This window comes from Pectinophora gossypiella, chromosome 13 (genome assembly GCF_024362695.1).
Source record: "Pectinophora gossypiella chromosome 13, ilPecGoss1.1, whole genome shotgun sequence".
NCBI lineage: Eukaryota > Metazoa > Arthropoda > Insecta > Lepidoptera > Gelechiidae > Pectinophora > Pectinophora gossypiella.
The window spans coordinates 5,231,648-5,248,672 of record NC_065416.1 but is presented as its reverse complement, the minus strand read 5'-3'; the positions used below and the strand labels follow the sequence as shown (position 1 = coordinate 5,248,672).

Sequence of the window (17,025 nt, the reverse complement as noted above, 5' to 3'; positions counted from 1 at the left end):
TAAAATCACGGTCTTCGTATGGATTACTAGCATCTCTGATATACCGCTTCGGCAAACGATTCCGCGTAGGCCAAAATATATATCGTCATAATATTGGATATCAACAATAACTTCGTATATCGACATGCTTACTTTCGCTCGATGCACTGTTTGTTGCGTTGAAACTGCTACTCAAGTCGTGCTCGAGCCGCACTTGACTTTGACAGCTCAAAATACGTACTTGAGCTTCGTCTTGAGTGCCGAGTTTGGTTTATTAATATGAACGTTTTTGACAACTCTCAGCTGAGAGCGAGTGTGACATTAGTGAGTCAAGTCCAATTTATTAATATGAACAGATACTTGAGATCAATCTTGAGTTGACACTCGGAACTTGAGATTGGTTTATTAATACGGGCCTAAGACGGATACGCAGACGTGTAGACACCGCTTGGAAATAAATTGCTTAATTATGCTAAGCATTTATTTGTAAGTACCTACGTGTACTTATGAGCTGTGCAATATTGTACGTAATGAGCCAATACGCTACGGCGTAGAAAACAAAATGATCCCAATCGGTTCTGGACAAACCTTCAATTAATGCTGCGATTGCATCGCGTTCATTAGTGATTAAGTTCTCATTCGCACGCGTTTTTCTTTCGCACTAATTAATTGATTAGTCCCCTGTTTCTTATGATTACATAGCCAACGCCGCCTTATTGAAAACAACAGTACCGAAGGAAAACAATGGGATATTCTATATTTCATAGTGGCGTGAAATATTATCCGTATAAATAATTATACATGTTGTAAGTATTGAACAGTTGGGAATTTGGGTGTGGTTTTTGAGGATTTTGTTCGCGTCATTTAGTTAGGTTATATTTTATGTAGCGTGATGGTACAGTACGAACTGCTAACACTGCACAACCTTTACTTTACTGTACTATACAGTATCGAATTGGACTGATTTCCACCATCAAGAAAGATATGCGCCAGAAGGCAAAAGCAGAATGTGTAACTGTCAAGTTTTTGGCACTGAAGTAGTTGAAGTACTTGATAAATAAAAATATATGGTTGGAATGACATATCTTTGTATTAAAAGCTTTTTTGTACAACAACAGTTGTTAACTCAAGAATGTGAAATACTGTAGAAGTATGGACGCAAACTTTTATTACTAGATAGATAATCTTACGTTGTTGAGACAGCTCCTGAATGTTTCTTCCTATTAGCGAGTGAGCGTTTTCAAAATTAAGTGTACCACGTCTGAATTTTAGCTATAATTAAAAATATGACATTGTTGGAGATATTTTGATTTAGATATTATTAAGATACGCGATAGTTTATGAAATTATGTGAAGTTGTTAACAGATTAATCTATTTTACGAAAAATTATTAAATTATAGGGCGACGGGCGAAAAAAATGTCAGTTTTGCGACTATCTTAAAAAATAATTGGTCTGTAACTATAAGAAAGATATAAATATGATTTTAGTTGTGTTATGAAGATTACCAAAGATATTTTATGAAAAAAATATATACATAGTCATAAAATCTATAAAACACGAAATATGCTAGTTTTTCGTTCGGTTTTGTCACAGCTGATACCAAGGCAACCATTATATTTACGATTTAATTTCGAATATTAGTTTAATAAACAAAGTAATTATTGTGATACCGAATATTAAAATCATTTTAATAAATAATAGAAATTATTAGCAACTCTCCATATTGAAAATTAGAAAAATCTAAGAATTTCTTCGTCGCAAAATGAGGGACTGTCGCAAAACTGACATACGAATTTTTCTAAGGGTGGGCTCACACAGGAGAAAACCGAACCCAAAAATGTAAGTGAATAAAATAAAAGATATACTTACACAAATTTTAAGTTTTTAACCAAATAATTATCAATTCTTAATGGGAACAGTCTTTTTGAAAATCAAGATTACTTAGTTTAACAAATAACAAACTTGTCTTCTTTTTTCAGCTTCTTCTTCATTCATTTCAGATATTTTTTTCTTCTTCGATTTTATTCTTTGTAAATTTTTTAACCTTTGGGCGTTTAATTTCTCGGGATTTTCTTTTTTAAATTTTTCTCCGAGACCGTTCAGCACTAGTTAGTGGCATTGTTAAGCCTAAAAAATTTAAACCTTTTCAGTATGTAGTCTCAGCTTTACAGTGTCGGTTTTGCGACTTTACTAGTCAGCCTGTAGGTCACAGGGAAAAATGTCGCAAAACTGACGTGACGCTCTGTTCCCATTTTGTATTCAAACCGATATTTAAAAGGAAAAAAAATACCTAGTCTTGTCACCAAATGTAAATAATTTTGCATTATAATATAGTTCATCTTCTGAATAAATTAATAAAATAAAACTCACCTGAATCTGATTTTATATCGTCTCAAACCCGACAGATAAAATTTTGACGGCCGTGGAATACCAGAAAACACGTCTCGCGTCACGAAATATATTTTGTCACTAGTCTTTTTTAAATGGCGACCGGTAAATTAAGGATAATTTTGCCATTTTAAAACGAAAATAGCTACCGTAAATAATTTCAATAGGCAGTTTTAGTCGTGACAAACCCGACATGTCCGGTCGGTACACTTTTTAAGACTTTTGAAAAAATTAAACTATATTTAAATAAGCACAAGATTTAAATTATAAACTACTGGAAATGAGAGAACCTTTAGAAAACTTCAACCAATACCAAACATCAAATGATACCCTAGTACAAAAAGTTTTAAGAATCTCTTCAAACATTTATCAGTTTGAGTGGGGGACACGGCCAAATCTAGTACTTAGTGATAAAAATTTACATTTTATTTAAATAATTCCTCATAACCATGAAAATTTTGTTAGAATTTAATTAGTTTAGAATATATTTAATGTATCTCAATAATTAAAATAATTAGCTAGAAGTAAATTTTACTAGTTATTAGACTTCAAACACAAGGGACAACGTGAAAATGGGAGGTACACTTATTTTTGAAAATGCTCGAGTTACTCTATAAGAAGCCTTTGTAAAGATTTTTGAAGTTTCATAACAAGTAGAATAGTTCATAAAGACGGGTTTTAATGAACTATTTGTACTGGTATTGTTCTTTAACAGAGATAAATGAAAGATTCTCAGTTTAGAAGAGATCATGAAATGTAAATAAAGCTACTTTCTGTCTAAGGGGTTTAATTTCTTGATACTATTATACATTTAGTATATGATAAATGTTTACCCAATAATCCTTACTTAGATAAGTTAGGAGTGAACTATTCTATTTCTAACTCTACTTGTCACAATATAGGTATTCTTCATTCCGTTTTAACAAATAAATGTATATGACTGAATAAAAGATCAATAAGTGGTTTTGGTTTATCATCGACATCATTACACTGATTACATTTATTTTCATCGCTACACTTAAAAGTAATTATTAGTGATAAGGATAACGAGCGTTCAAAATGTTCAACACGCACAGTTGCAAAATGTAAACTTAATTTTGGTAGTTATCAGCCATCACAAACCCAGCTTGAGCCAATTTGATTCAAAATCACTCATTTTTTTTCTTTTTTGTTTTCAGATTTCTAATTCCCGATAAAACCCGCATTGATGAAAATATGATGCTTACCTAATTTCGAAAAAGTGAAACTAACCGCCTACCACGAACCATGAGGGCAATTTCCCTTTCACAACACCCCAGTCATGTTAATCTACATCGGAAGTGTCTGCCATTGCGATTACGTCGCGCGACAATGCCGGACAACAATTGCACCATTTACCCTGCACTATTAGCCTGCATCCGCGAATGTGACCGAAAAACACGATGTTCGCGTCCTATTTACGTAATTGGCCGTTTAAATGTCTGAAAATAGATCTGTAAATTTAAATTTAAGAGCAATTTATAGGAGCATTTACAACGCAGATTCGGTGAAATAACGTGCTCTGTGAATTAATGGAAACATTTCTCCATAATCCTGTTGATTTTAGATTACCCTCTGAAAGCAGCTTCGGAAATGCTGCAATTGATTAAACTATTGAAAATCGGTTATTAAATTTTCAATCGTTATAATGCAGTTGCAAGCAATAATCGTATTTGCTTGTTAATGTTACGCCATTTGTGGAGTAATACGACTCTTTATCGGGGATTACCTACCGCAAATTATTTTATCAATTTGGCAATCTGATATAAATTGTAAAAGTTTTATAATGGCTGATGAAGTTCCGTTTGTTTTCAGTTATTTGGAACGATAACTGACGCGACTTGACGATGACAACTTATTTTCTTTATCCATTTTATAATCTAAAAATCTCGGAAACGATACGTGGAGAGAATATTAAAAATAATTTTCTAAATGTTTATCTATATTACAAGAACGATAAAAAAGGCTAACGAGATATGGATTGTCAATTTACCCATTACATCAGTAGTTAATAAAAACCATATTTTTTCTGGCAGTATTCCTTTTAGCACAAATAATACAGCTGAGATTAGTGACCTACCTAAGGCATAAGCTGTGACAAGAGTTATACTTTTTTTCCAACCTAGAAAATTGCTCCAAAAATTAATAGTTAGAGGGACCTACGGGTTTATACTTATTAAATTTTTGTGACTTATGAAGTAAATTTATTTAAGTTATTTATTTTCTTCACTACTTAATGTACTACAATCAAACTCCCTAAAGTAAATACTGGCATTTTTTTTTATTTTATCATAAATATACTGCATCTAATTTTACATGGATGTTGTTTTTTTTAAATACTTATAAATTCACGTTCGTGCCCTTAATGGGCTAGGACAACTTGCAGCCACTGTTGATACGAAGTCGTAATATGGATATATTGAACCTTATGACAAAGGTATATTGCCCATAACATTACTTTTATTTACCTACATATTATAACATAACATTACGTTATGTTTGTTTTTTTTTCAATAATATAGCATCGCGCCCGAATCTCCGAGGGGTAGTGTAAACACCCATTCCTCGCCAGCTATGTTTAAGACTATTGTCATTTACCAGGCACAATTACTGGAAACCATGTCATAAATATATTTCTAAATGTTTTTAATTATTCTAGAAAGTTTAATTACGTTTTTCTTCTTCTATCGTGTGGGTTACGGCGTGGATTACCACTTGGTGTCAGGGTTGTTATTGTGCCGCCAAAGGCCCCTGACATGACTCATGTAACGACTACTCACTCACGTGCTTTCCGAAACACAGATCATTTTACTTTCGGGCAATCAGGTGATCAGCCTGTAATGTCCTATCCAAATCAAATCAAATATACTTTATGCACAGAACTAAATTTCAACAATCAGACTTAACACATGAATATTGTACAATTTGGACGGCAAAACTAGAGATTCAAACTCGGAACCTTCGGATCGTGACGACGACACAGCGCTCAACCACTGGTCGACCGCCGTGGACGTTTTTCTTAATAAAATTTTCATAGTATTGTAGAAAAAAATAAAGTCATTTCTAACGAAAGGATACAATAGTTTCGCTGTTTGAAAGCAAATAATATGCTGTTTTTATCAAATCGGGCAGGAAACTTCTTATCATCGGAACAGAAATTACTCGTATCGCCGTCGTCACTATAGGTACACAGTGACAGAATTTATAATTTATAATGCTATCGATATTTTACACATATTGTGTCGATAATTAGGTTCGACGATAATAGCAGTTATTACCACGAGCGACCAACAAAAGCAAGGAAAATTCGGCATGTAAAATTTTACGTTTACGTTAATTATGATATCAATCGTCAACATTACATAACTAACCAATTTATAGTGAAATTCCCTGCTACTTCCCTTATTCAGCGCTAATTGCTACCACCGACCCAGTAGGGTCCGATTAATTCTTTCAAGTATTATCCTCGCAAACGACGCCCAAAGCCGACATTCCCGCTCAATTGGGCACCCACAGGCTTGTTGTCTTAAATTTTGCACCGCGTGAGAGCTCTCAGCGCTCTCCATTTGTCTGGCAAAATAGTTAATGCCATTTACGGCAAATCTACAATAAATCACGGCATATAAAAACGCCGGTACTATTAAGCAAATAAAATATTTTATTATTTTCTAGATAAGAAAATGTATGCCGATTGTTACAAAATTGTTATCATATTAATCAGAATAAAAAAGAATTTAAAAAATGACAGGGCATGATTTTGGGATTTTTTGAATTGACTGGTCTTTGAGAGACAAGAATGGAAAATACTACACCGATGAGAGCGTGGCTTTTAAATTAATGATGATGATGATTTTTGGAAAGAAAGAATACCTAACCAGTAGAAATAAAGAACATAACAGTTACAAAATTTAAACCGCAGCGCCGAAAAGAATATTAGGTATGGCACCGAGCGAAAGACCACAGAACGCAAATCGTCTCGTTTCCGCGGTCATATCCGCCAACTGCGTCCCGTGAACAAAAATGCTGCAAACTAAAAATATAAAAGCAAAAAATGCACAAAACACATTTACAATCTTATCAATATCGGGGTGGGCAAATCGGAAGAAAACTATTTGCATCTATTTATTTCTTAGTAGATTCCACTAAAATCCGCTGCAGATCTACAATAAGTCAAGTCAAAAAAGAAAGCTAGCCCGTAATTTAACAAAATGATCGAGTGTCCTACGATTGACGATTGTGCTTAAAATGGAATGTACATTGGTACTTAATGTATAAGACATACATACATACATAAACTCACGCCCGTAATCCCTAATGGGGTGGGCAGAGCCACAAGTAATCAAAGACAACTTGCAGCCACTGTTGATACGAATTCCAAAGATGGATATGATGAACCTTATGGTGATAAGGGATCAGCCTATCGCCCATAACATTAGTCCATCATGTTAGAGGACACAATCCCTCTGTCGGTTTTTACGACATGCCCGGGAAGAGAAGCAGCTGAACGTGTTCTATGTTTTTTATATGCTCCCAGAACAGCATAGAAGCAATAATATAATGTATAAGACAAATATTTATAATGACCTATTACAGTCGCGGGTTACGATTCTATCTCCTAATGTTACATAACAAGGACAGGACATGATATCTTTTATTATTTTGCTTGAGATTATTTAAACAGCACATCCTTACTTCTTATTGTCATCTTAGACGGATCAATTCCTTTCAACTATGTTACGTGAGCAAACGCGTGCCACATTCTCAAAATCACGACAGAAATATTAAAAAGTAAATTATCCAGACATTCCCACGTTTCGCTCACGGCGGAAGCCAACGAATAATTACTCATACTTACATCTTGGGAAGTATTACATCACTTGTGTAATTAGAATCTGTTTCGCGCAACTTTGATACGGAGCACTATGTCTTATGGGTGACTATGGAACAGTTGAGCTCTTTACAGTTATACATATAATTAAAACATCTGGGAGACAGAGGAGAAAAGGAATTTGGTTTTAATGCTTGAGCTGGTATGCGGGAATATCATGTCGTGAAAAAAATAAGCAGGCTTTTAGAAAAGGCATTTAATACCGGGCAAAACATCCACCCGTCATCAATCCGAGAAAGGTATTCGCCATATTTCACCACCATTTTGGTAGAGGCGTCTGGGATAGTAAATAACCCAACTGGGTTGTCCAACTGGTTGATATCACTACCAACTGTCGTAGTTATCACACCAGGACAGCTGGACAGACATGCGTAAACAGCCGGGACCAACAGATTTACTAAGTTGGCGATATTTGTTGATCTACGTCATGCTACGTGATTTTCTATCTCTTGGGAATAAATATCGCGGATTTAATGTATGCAACATCTACTTATCGTTCAAAGTACATACTCCGCGTGATCTTGGTAATGTAGTTTATTTCAGAATAGTTATTTAGTGTTTATATTTATGACACTCGTAATGTGCATCAACCATGTGCAATGTTGATGTTGTTCAGTCAGCATTTGAACGCTATCTGATAATTATAATGTATGACTTCTGATATAGGTAATCGCAACAATTACTATAGTCTTCAATCAATAAATCAATTATATCAATTAATTATTGCACAAAAACATACACTCAGGACATGTACAGACGAATAAAATAAGCAAAATAGGCGGTCTTATTGCTAAACAGCAATTTCTGCCAGGCAACCTTAGGCTGAAAGAAGTTTATGCATTGGAGCGCGGGATGGTGCAATATAAAAAAAAATAAATAAAATAAATAGATACATTTGACCTTCATTGCAGCATATAATTTATGCTTATTTTATAATTATAATAAGTACTGCAGCAAACAAAAATCTGAAAGTATTATCGTTTGTGAGCTCCTTCTCGTTTATCACAAGGACCATTATATGGAAACTCCGTAAACGCTCACCTGGAGGCGAATTTATGAGAATTGTTTAAACCTCCTCGGATCTGTGAAACTGAATCCGGCGCAGCAGTTGGCGTTGAATGGGGGAGCGAACTCGTAACCAGGAGAGCTGACATCCCAGAAATATGGCAGGCGCCGTGCATAATTTTGATTGCCTCTTAAACAAAGCGCTTTGGAATTAAGCCGTACATTGTTTTAGAGATATCGCTTAGAGCGAGGATATTAAACTAACCTAGAGCATGAATGTGGCTACATTTACGGGAACAATAAAACGACTATGTGTTGTTCCTGAAATTGGTTTCATTTGAAATAGACAAATATTACATAATTTCTCACTGCTGACCGCTCAGATTGGTCATTATAGTAGCAAATCAAAAAACATTTAACAGTAAACAAACAAGAACAAAAAAGTATTCTATATACTGAAGATACTCAATATAATTTATTTATTTAAAAACATACTATTCAAATCAGATCATAAGAAGAATTAAAATTTTCCCAATTAAGATCATTATAAAATAAACATTTCTCCTTATAATATTCATACGATTAAATCCGGCAATTGGAATTGTATTAATTTAATTTATAAATACTTGCAGGGTTTAAAAAAATGTGTTTGTTGGTGATGACCTGTGGTGTGCAGAAAACCTACTCCGTTTTATTAGACACCGTACCTACCCAGTTGATAATATCGTAAATTTGAATGGCACTATCTATCTATCTGAACAACTTACACATTAATGTAATTTGTTACGGTATTTAATCTATTTACAGAACCTTCGTTTAAAGTATAAAACGATTTCAAAGACAACTTATTATTTATACACAGAACAAATTGGATAATTTGCATAACAGAGCCGTTAAAAATTTTGCAAATGATTAAGGAATAATAACATTTTCCAAAAACCAACAATGTTTTATAGATGCATGTCCGTAGGCGACGGGAATCGACCGGCGGACTTATGTTTTGTAATTTTAGTTTACGACCTGATCGTAAAATTGGTAGCTTCACAACAGTGGCAATTTACCGCGTCCGCTGCGGAAACTCATTGACATGAATCTGCGTGTCGCCAGCCTAAACCTCACCTTTCTAATTAGCTTCGACATCCCAAGGCTGATCTGAGGTTTAAGTGACAATTTTATGGTCTATGAGGTAATAGACGTCAGCGAGAAGACGATCAAAAGTACAATCGTTAATTCTATCAGATTTATTGACACCAGTAACACAGTTGGATCGACTATTATAGACGGCGATGCGACTCTTCACCTATCACGTTGATCTAACAGGAAGCTCGGTGAGGCGTAGGTATTTAGTTCATCTTGCGATAAATGTACCTCTAACTTCCCCTATTGGAATATAGTCGTGAGCTTATGTTAAGTTATATATTGACGCCACCTCCCAAGGTGGACTCTTGAATTTTTGCAACAAATCTTGGGTGACAATGAGGAATAAAAACAAAATATTTGAGGATTTATATTCATTATCAAGGTTCACTTGTGCATTGTTTTGACAATATTCGCAAGGTTTATGTATATTTTTTGTAAGTTTTCAGTGTTGGTAATAATATTAGGATTAATATCCAAACGATAAGAAACTACAATTATTATGTTTTTTAAAATACTGTGAATATAAATAGGTTCAACCTATGTAAAGTATTTCAGTATCTTGAATGACTAAATGAGGAAATCATTACAGTATGCCACGAGACCGTAATAGGTAACATACATTAACTAACTACTATGACTTGTAAAAGTTACCAAGGCTCTTCAGCTATTCCTGCCGCAAATTCCCACCCAATGCTACATTGGTAAACGTAATTTTGTTGTAACTTCGAGCAGTGACTGGCATTTAGTTTGGAGTCAAGTAGAAGTTGAAAGGTTTTTAGGTTAGTTAAAGATCAGGACTTTTGACTGTTATCTTGATGTCTTTCATGGAGCTATCAAACCAAGGGTAGTTTTGAGTTTCGAGAAATACGATACAAAGTGATCAAATTGTTCAACTTGAAAGCAAAAGATGCAATATTATAACAATAACATAAAATAATTTTAAATTCACTACAAAAGATACAAAATATATAAAAAATAGGTGCCTAAGAAAAGCATCTTACGAATAAGAAAACTATAACTGAGGCAATGTACATTAAATACATAATACATAGCCCAAAACATTAAAGGAGATTTAAATGATGTTCAAGTTTTACAGACCTTGCAATAGAAATTACCGCTAATATAATAATTTTATCATAAGTAAATATACGCATCATTCCTACCTAATTAGAAATAAAGTGATAAAGAACTGATTTAGTCCGATAATAACACATCTCCACCAATTGTAAATCCAAATAGTACTGGAGTAGCAAACAATATAATCTTGATGATTATATTTTTCATCATACTATGATAATAAGGTTTATTGAATCACCAAATTACGACATGCGGAATTCGGTTCTTTTTGAGGTCTTATCAAATCTGGTAGACGAAACATAACAAAACATTACTAGTCTTTAACGATTACGTCATTACCGTGTATTAATTGTCTTAGATCCCGTCTTTATCAGCACGCATTGTACACCTCAATGGAAATGACTACAACATTAAGGGGAATGCCTACTCGTATTGATTCCTCAGAGCTCCCTTTGTTCGGGTAATTTCGCCTATCCGCACAATCATCGTGGGTAAATAGCGTTATATCATTAGATTCCCTTGACATGTAGGCAGCCTCCAAAACGCGTATTGTATGCGGCACATCTGACGGTAATTACTGCCAATGTACAAATTATATACTCCGTGTATGTACCTATTTCAAGTTAGTGCCATTAGGATAAACTATTCTTGGAAACCAAGCGCAACTTCGTATACGTTGTTATGGAACAAATGTTGACGAATTGCAACAATAACTTAACTTAACTTGCAACAAGACGGTAAAAGTTTTCTTAATTGTAACTTAGATAAGTAAACAAAAGCAATTAAGTTGAGAACAAATTGCTCTAAAAATGTAAACTTAGTGGTGAAGTAACAAACTTGTATAAGAAATAGAAAGAAAATGTTTATAACTTAAAAGCCGTAAGACTGACGTCTTGAGGACTTGAGGAATGAACGCCTAATACATTATGAATAGCTACGCCTAAGCTATTATTATTTTATCCTATTATATTCATAACAACGCATTTACAAATGAATGGAGGACATGGGTAATGTCATTCGAGTGGTATTCTTAGGTGGTGTGAAACTTATAAGTACCTAGCGAAGCTTTGATTTCGTCAACAAACTGTATTATTTATGAAGTGGATGCGAAACCTTGATGGAGCAGAGTGTGCTTCATACTTCTTCTGGTTGATAAAGGGAAGCTAATTTTGTCTAAAAATATTTTAGGTTAGGTTATTAATACGAGTAAACTGCAATATTACTGTTGAAATAATACACATTGAAAATAATATACTAATGCAGTTGTGATATCTAGAAGGAGAAGTGTTAGCAGAAAAAAGCAAACATGAAACAAGATTTCACGAGAAAGTATTACTCGCGGAAGAATCGACCTCCTGGCCCACAAAGAATTCTACAGCCAAAACGCCAGGAAATCAATAAATAACCAATACGTCGCTGCTTATCAATACATATCTGTAATTAGATACGTGTACATTTATTCCCTTTATCGTAAATGACCGTGAGTAAATATAATACGTATAATTACTTATGTAAGGTACTGCAAAAAACTTTCTGCGTGGCCGATTTGAAACTAGAAATTAACTTTAAGTAGGCAGTACAATTTTTGAAAGGCTAATGATGTCAATTTGAATATATGCATTATTACATAATTAATAAAGGCATATGGTATGTTAATTGAACTCACCAAACTGGTAGTTCTGTCGATATGTATTGGTGTTCATCGAAAGATTTCGAAATTTTTCCTTGTTTGAATCATGATTTAACGAATTGCAATTTATGTCGGCTTACATGGAACAGACCGCTTATTTTACATATATGACTCATTTCAATAGCAGGTTTTTACGTGTATAGATTTTCTGCAATAGTTTTCTCTTATGCGATAATTTACCTACACTAACGTCTTATATTATGTCCTCCTGTTTGTAGCGAAAGCTGGTTAAGCTAACAAGAAACTTTTTACGATACAATATAAGTACCTACCTAATTAGGCACTTGTTTATTATTATTGTAATCTACAGTGTTTAGACTTTCTTTTATTTATCGTTCCTTCTTTGATGAATGACTGACTGTGCAGAATCACCTCCCACGCTGCGCACCGGAACAACAAAAAACAATTAAAAAGCACTGAGTCAGGTCCGAGGAGTCAACGAACTCGTCAGTACAAGACCTCACGGATTCCTTGACATGAGAAACTGTCCTTTTAATACCAACATATTCGTAAATACTGGACAAGTGACATTCCGAATGCATCCAATCGCATTATTATTCGCATGGCATATCCATATAACACACAGACCTTGTATGTTGGTGATAACTTGACCGGGAACAATGTCGATGTGTTCAGGGTTAATCCAGAATAATGCCACAAAGTTATATATTTGATAGCACTGGCCACTGACAATCCACAGGTAATTCGAAAGCTCGCGGAAGATACAAGCGACCGCGGGGCGTACGTCCGTCCGTGTACACACGGTGAGTACGACTGAGGAGGAGGATCGGCGCGGCAGTACGGAGGCCCGCTGTCGCTGGTCGGAGGTCGGAGGCGATTGGCGGAGCACCGCACCGAGTGAAACGGGATGCGGCACGAGATGTGCGCATCGCTCGGCTTCCGCTCAACACGTTAAATTCGCAGGGGGAAAACTTGAGAATGCGGAATTCGACGAGCTGATTAAAAAAATAAGCGGTCAAGTGCGACGCGTAAATTAAATTATATTTCGCCCGAAAAAGTTTTTAATATCTCGAATTAGAAAATCACATTTTTTATTTATGGCAAATTAGATTTTAATATAGGTAGGTATCTAGTTTTAATCAATTTTACGTCTTTTGGCCAAAAATAGCATATTTGTAAGCATGTAAGCGCAAATAAGTTGATACCATAAAAGCGACACTTTTCTTTTTTGTAATTAGGTAGGAACTCAAAACCTGCCACGACAATCTCATTAGATTAGCGACGATAGTGATAATGGTTATGGTGCTGATAACGTTATATGTCGACTGTTAATTAAACATGCAGCTGTTATTAACCGAGAAAGAAAGGCTTGAAACACAAACACACCATAATGATACACTATTAATTGAAAGTGATTAAAGTTTTACAAAAAGATGTTTAGTTTTTGTGAATAAGTACTTTAGGATACCACAGATTACAGATACCTACTTACATTACAATTGCATTACAAGACAAAGAGCACACACAGGATATATAAGTCTTCGAAACAGTTTTAATGACCGACCAATTTGATAGAAACGCAATATCAATGAAAATAATATATTATGGTCATAAGTTCATAACAGAAGTATTGTTAGACTTTGGTTAATATTATTCTGTCTTACCACATTACACGTACGTAACAATAGTCAAGGAAGCTCTTATTTTTTTTTATAAAACAATACTTTACAACATTCAGCATTTATTTTTAAATTTTAGCCCTTCTTCTAATGTTAAATAGATAATATTTTGCAGTGATTGACGTCGGGAGGGATGTTTTATTATAGATATTTAAATATTTATATTCATTGTCTTAACGCCAATGACTTCTCGTCTGTCTCACGTAGACATTGAATGATGAGATAAAAAATGTTCTGTAAAAATATTTGTCTCACATTCATAATAGTTATGAAGGAATTATTAACTAGATGGATCACAGTAGCGCTCCTTGGATGTCCAGGCATAGAATTAAACATGTAAAAGTTAAAGGACAATAAAAGTTCTTCCTAATATAAAACGATTCGAACATAGCAAACGCAAATAAAAATGAAAAATAAGTATAATAACAAGATATATTGTATTTTTTATGGCTGATTGCTTCAGAGCAATAAGGCTGTTGTTAAATGTTTGTTAGTATATTTTGTTAGTGTGCAATAAAGTATATTTGATTTCATATATTGAAAACACAGCAACATTATTAGGAATCGATATAGACACTCATATAAACTGGAAATCACATATTTACAAATTAACGAAAAAACTCTCCTCTTTTATTTACGCATTAACTATACTCAAAAAAACAACTGATTTCAAATCAGCTCTTACGGCATATTATGCATACATCCATTCTAGGCTCACATACGGAATAATATTATGGGGCAATAGTACAATTATTCAAGATATATTTATTCTACAAAAGAAATGCATCAGGATACTTACTAACATTGACCAAACAGTTTCATGTAAACCCTATTTCATTAAATACAACATATTAACATTAACGTCTATATACATATATACTAGAGTGTTGTAAATTTGTCAAAAAGAATATGCACCTCTACACCCAAATCACAGCTGTTAAAAGAAATAACCGATATTTACATAAATTAAAACTCCCATTTACAACAATGGAGTTATACAGATCCGGTCCTCACTCTATGGCTATTCAAATCTACAATAGCATCCCTAACTATATTAAAAAGGAAGAGAAGTTCTCCTGTTTCGAAAAACTACTAAAAAAGTATTTGTTAAATAAAGCCATTTATAAGATAGAAGAGCTATTTAATGATTGTAATAAGTTAAATAAATAATATAATTTTATTGTTATCTAATTATATAAAATAAAGCTTAGTTACTGATAATTACTTAAAAATAATAATAGTATAAGTAGGTAGTATATATTATATAATTTTTAAATTCTAAAGTAAGTTTAGTTATATAAAAAATAGTTTATATTTTTTTAGTTTTAAGTTATTGTTACTTTTGCGGTGCCCTTACAGGGTGTCACATGCTTGTACATTATTTACTTTAAGAACTGTAAGCCACCATGTGACATGCAACAAATAAATAAATAAAAAAATAAAAAATAAATATAATTTCTAGATAATAAAACATCTAAAAGTGAAAGGCCTTAGTCGAAGCTTTCCGCATAATTCTAGGAAATTTAGTTTCAGATATCAGTATAACATAGCGTTTTTATTAGTACCCAGCCTTCAACTTTAAAATGGCGCGCAGTTGTTTGATACCTTTGTAACGGTCAAAGGTAGGAACGCAACAATATGAGTTGTTACGAAATAGAGTCTTCCAATTCCAATTCAGGGCACGAGTGCAATTACGAGCACGCCACCATACGCCGTTATCAAGTGAGCACTTCCCTTATCAGGTTGGCCGTCCATCTGACTGCGTTTATTTGTTACCAGCACTGCCGTATCCCGGCATGCCGGTTTATGACCGACGGATAGCTTTTGAATTGTCGATAAGTGCTTGTTTAGTGTTATGACTAGTATGGGGGACAGGACGTTTGGTAAGTGAGACTGGTTAAGGGTAGGAGAGAGTGGAAATATTTCAAATAAAGAATTGTTGAGCAGAAGAACTTTGTTGTTTTTGTGATATTTCCCCACCGGGAATCGAACCCGGGACCTGCGGATCGTGAGCCCAGCGCTCAACCACTGGACCTCGGAGGTCGTCACTGCATTTACTGTAAGCTAAATATGATTTATGAAATATTGCATTATCGGGCAATATGCAACATCACCGGGTTGCGGTTACCAAGCAAAATTCCTCCAGTACTTAATTAGTTTATAACGAGAGTTATTTTATTAGAAAAGGTGATTCTGACTTTGACTTGAAAGCATAGAGTTTCAAGTCAAAGTCAAAATCATTTATTCATCATTTGTATGTTTTTTTTTTTTTTAATTTACGATATTTTGCAAGGTGTTATGGCTAAGGTGTTTTTATTTACCTCACCGACAGGACCTATGTACCTACAATAACTACAGTACGTAGGTACTTTATTGATAGATATCCCTATTACAACAGAGTTGTTGCAAAACGTATTAAACATACACATTGCGTGTGGGAGGTCAACCAGTAGCAAATTATTTACAATAAAGACACAGCCATCTTTTATTGGCAATTATTAAATCATCATTGCATTTGTACGGTGTATTTCTAACAATGCGTATACCTTGCTGTAGAATTACTATGGCCTTTGTTTTTTCTACACTACGTTATATATTTAGTTGCGAAACGTAAAAATAGTTATAAAACGATATAAAAATAAGCTGATTCGTTGTCAACGTTATTTGTTTTAAATTTTAACTTGAATGTTGTATACGCCTGTAATGGTATAACTACGGTCATTGTCCGTTGAATTTTATTCGTGTATTTTTTATGTATATATCGATGGTGTATCTTCAATAAATAAATAAAGTCAAGTAGTAAGTAATTTAACGTTTAAATCTCTAGGGGTTACTTGTCATAACTAAACCATTACTCATTCACTTTAGGTACAGTCATGAGCAATATAATGTACCCACTTTAGGACTCTGTTGCACTAACATATGTATTTGACATTTAGTTAGACACACAGTTCAATTTGTCAAAAAAGTTAATGTGACATGGTACCAAAGTGTATACATATTAATGCTCGTGACCGTACCTACCTATTTAGTAAATTATGTGTAATGTATTAGGGAGTGAGGACATAGAGCTGTTAATTGCTCTTGTTAAATGTTATACTGGGTGTTAGTGACATCGTAACGAATACTGAGAGGGATAATTCAGACCATGATTCTGAGTTAATATCTAGTGGAATTTTCCGTCGCAAAATATATGAA

The 17,025-nt window shown here is 34.0% G+C and overlaps 1 protein-coding gene across 6 annotated transcripts in view; it reads right to left on the bottom strand.

Annotated features, from left to right (window-relative positions):
* LOC126371898 (putative polypeptide N-acetylgalactosaminyltransferase 9) overlaps positions 1–12,980 on the bottom strand; it is a 118,345-nt gene extending 105,365 nt beyond the window's left edge. For 4 of the 6 annotated variants that reach the window (XM_050017314.1, XM_050017315.1, XM_050017312.1 and 1 more), the window contains exon 1: positions 12,776–12,977. The gene's annotated coding sequence lies outside the window, so the exon portion shown is untranslated. Of the gene's footprint in view, positions 1–12,775 lie in introns of all 6 variants that reach the window. The other 2 variants (XM_050017317.1, XM_050017318.1) reach the window with 2 other exon arrangements.
* Between the last annotated feature and the right edge of the window lie 4,045 nt (positions 12,981–17,025).